The sequence below is a fragment of the Anopheles coluzzii genome (genome assembly GCF_943734685.1).
Source record: "Anopheles coluzzii chromosome X unlocalized genomic scaffold, AcolN3 X_unloc_5, whole genome shotgun sequence".
Classification (NCBI taxonomy): Eukaryota; Metazoa; Arthropoda; class Insecta; order Diptera; family Culicidae; genus Anopheles; species Anopheles coluzzii.
The window spans coordinates 167501-171235 of NW_026054480.1; positions in this window are offsets into that span (position 1 = coordinate 167501).

Genomic DNA, 3735 nt, shown 5'->3' on the forward strand with positions numbered 1-3735 from the left:
CATCACAGAGCTGCGTCAGCGCGCGGACACGTTCGCCGATGTTACGGCAGCTCGCTCGTCATCCGTGAGGCTGCTTCTTCGTTCGGCAAGCTGGGAGCTCGGCAGCTCGTCCCACGGGGGAGGCTGAGCCTCGACCTCCGCTTGCCGTTGCTCCAGCCGCCGCTGCCTCTCTCTCTGCCGCCGGTTAATGCGACGCCGCTCCACTTCCGCTGCAGATGGTGGTAGTCGCCCACGTCGTTGGCGACCCTGCGGAACAGCTCCTAGCACTCCGGTCCGACGCCTTTCCCGGTATTGGAGCTGCATAAAGTTACGCCGCAGTCGCCGCATCTCCATCGTGCGTGGGGAGGGAGGCAATCCCCGGCTGCGCGGGGGGATTGGCGGCTCTGGAGGGCTGACCTCCTCCTCCTCGACCTCCCCTGTCGGCTCCGCTACGTCGTCGGCCGCGTCGTCATTGGCCGCTGCGCGTGCCAAGATAGCCGGGACGACCTCGTCCACGCCGAGCCGCTCCTGCCGACGCCGCTGCCGCATCCGCCGGGCGCTGCGGTTGCGCACCTCTCGGCGTCGCATCAGCCGTCTCCGCTCTGCCTCCGCCATGTCCTCGGGCGGGCTGGATGCAGGAACTGGCTGAGCAGCCTCGGCGGCTGCCAAGTTTTGCTGCTCCTCCCGCCAGTCCTCCTGCAGAACGGAGAGGATCTGCCGAGCCGCTTGCTGGATGCGGTCCCACCACTCCGCACTCTCCAACAGGCGGCTGCCGAGGTTGTCCTCGTCGACGCCGTGCAGCAACTCCGCGCGAACATCCGCGAAGCGGGGACACTGGAACAATACGTGGGCCACCGACTCGACCGACCCTGCGCACCTGGGACAGTCCGGGGATGGAGCGAACCCGAACACGTGCAGGAACTCGTGGACGAAGGCATGTCCACTGAGAACCTGCGAGAGGTAGAAATCTACCTCTCCGTGTTTCCGCCCCGTCCACAGGCGCACGTCTGGCACTTGTCGGTGGGCCCAACGTAAGTAGCGGCTGGTGTTATTCGCCGCCTCGTCGTCCCACTGTTGCTGCCACAGCTGCAGCGATGACTCCTTTTCCTCCTGGCGAATCGCCTCTCGACTGCTGTCCGGGCTTAACTGCAGTCGGTTGTAGCAGCGGGCGTCTTCCTTCACCAGGAGGTGGTATGGCAGTTCTCCGGCTAAAACCACCGCTACCTCGCAGCTCGTGGAGTGGAAGGCGCTCGTGATGCCCTGGGCCAGGGGGCGCTGCACGCGATCCAATATCCGCCTGCACCACTGTAGGTCCGAGGCTTCCGCCCAGACGGGTGCGCCATAGCGGATAATGGACGCGGCCACTGCGGCGAGCAGCTTCCGCTTGCTAACTTGGGGGCCGCTGTGGTTGCGCATGACGACACGCAATGCTCGCACCACACGGAGGGCCTTGTCCGCGACCATCTCGACGTGTGGGCGCCACGACAGGTGGTCGTGTAGCATGACCCCCAAGTAGCGGATCGACCGCTTCGAGCGCACTTCCACTCCACAGATGTTCACAGGGATGTTTTTGTATCCGCTTCGCTTGCTCGACACCATCAGCAGCTCCGTCTTCTCCGGCGCCAGGGAGAGTTTGTGCCGCACCATCCAGCTGTTGACCGCTGCCACCGCTTCCTCCGCAATCGCTGCTGCGTGTTCAGGAGTTGTCCCCGCTGCCAGGATCGCAAGATCATCGGCGAATCCCACGATGGAGGCGCCCTCAGGGAGCTCTACGGCTAGCACACCGTCGTACATTATGTTCCACAGTGTGGGGCCCAAAATGGACCCCTGTGGAACACCTGCCGATACTCGGCGGGTAACCGGCCCGTCCGCCGTGTCGTACGTAAGCTCCCTGTCGGCGAAGTAGTCCTGCAGTATGCGGCACAACTGCACGGGGACTCCCTTCGCCTGGAGCGCCTCGGCGATGCTCTGCCAGCTAGCCGTGTTGAACGCGTTACGGACGTCCAGGGCCACAACCATGAGGCAGCGCCGGTCACGGTTGTTTGTCCTTCCAAAGGACTTCGCCCTTCGTCCCGCGTCCACGACCTGCTGGATGGCCTGCAGAGTCGATCGCCCTCGCCGGAATCCGAACTGCTGCTCAGACAGTTGCGGACTCTCTGGATCCTCGATGTATTCGTTGAGCCGGTTCAACAGCAGCCGCTCCAAAGCCTTGCCCGTATTGTCGAGCAGGCAAATCGGGCGGAAGGACGACGGCTCGCCCGGTGATTTGCCTGGCTTTGGCAGGAGCACCAGTCGCTGCTTTTTCCACGGCTGCGGAAAGCAGGACGTGTCCAGGCACTCCTGAAACACCCGGCGGAAGGGCTCCGGTTGCTGCCTGAGAGCAACCGTAAGGGCGGCGTTCGGTACTCCATCAAGCCCAGGAGCCTTCCGCGGGTGCATACTGGCTGCTATATTCTCCAGCTCGGTCAGGCCGATCGATCGGAGCGGCGCCATGTTGCCAACTCGGAGATCGGGCCACTCTACCGGCGGATGAACCGGGAACAAGGCGTCGACAATTCGCCGCAGTTCTGCTGGATCGCGTTCCGGGGCTGAGCGGGCCGCCTGGAACCAGTGGAAGACCTTCCGGAAAAAGTTTCCGGTTTCATCCTCCCTGATCGACAGCAAGAACCGGTCGAACGCCTCGTTCTTGCTCACACGAATAGCCTTCCGAAGGCTCTCCCTGGCAGCTGCGAGTTCCGTTTGGAGCTGTTCGTTGGGCGGAATGGTCCTCATCGCCATTTGCTCCTTTCTGGAGAGTTCTTCGATCATCGTCTGGATCGCCGGAGTCCACCAGTAAGCTGGCCGACCTGTGTGGTCCTGCGCTGGGAAGACCCGCGACATCGTCTCGTCGCAGACGCTGGTCAGCGACTCGACCAAGCTTTCGACGCTGTTAGCTTGACGGGCGAACCCAGTCATGGCCAGCGCTTTCCCGAAAAGCTGGGAGTCAAACTGACTGGTCTTCCAGCGCGTACCGGCATTGCTTACGCGGGCCGGGCGCTGTCCACGCCGTGCTGCCCGATCCCTCGATGATGGTGGACTCACGCCAACCTCGTACCGGACGTAACGGTGATCACTGAGCGTTACCACGTCGGGAACGCGCCAGCCTCGGGCGCTGTCCTCGCGCGGGTCGAGACGGCTGATCACACTACTGGCGAACGTAACGTCCGGTCGGCTGGGCGGAAACCGAGTTGTGTCCGCTCGGTTCCCCTTGAACGTTGGCAGACAGTCTGCCTTGTTCAGTAGCACCAGCCCGAGGTTGTCCGCCAACTGGAGAAGCTCCAAGCCCTTCGGGCAAGTCCTGCTGCTTCCCCAGTCCAGGTGCATGGCGTTGAAATCGCCGGCCAGGAGAACCCGGCTGCACCCGCGGACGATCAGGTCGATCTTTTCCATAATGCTCCGGAACTCTGGAACTCCTGTCTGCGGCGACACATAGCAGCTCACCACAGCGATTCCACCGACGTCGGCCGCAACCACACCGAGGGTCTGACGGTGCCTGATACGCTGTATCGGCAGCCGGTTGCCGTTGACGACGATGGCAACCGTCTTACTCTCGTCCGTTATCCAATTGCCGTTATTGCGCGGTACGCAATAGGGCTCGGACAAGAGCAGAACATCAAGACCCTCGGTGGTCAACACATGCAACGCCAGGTCCTGGGCGTTCTCGCAATGGTTGGCGTTGAACTGCAGGACGTTCAACATTGTGGTTGCGGGCCTGGG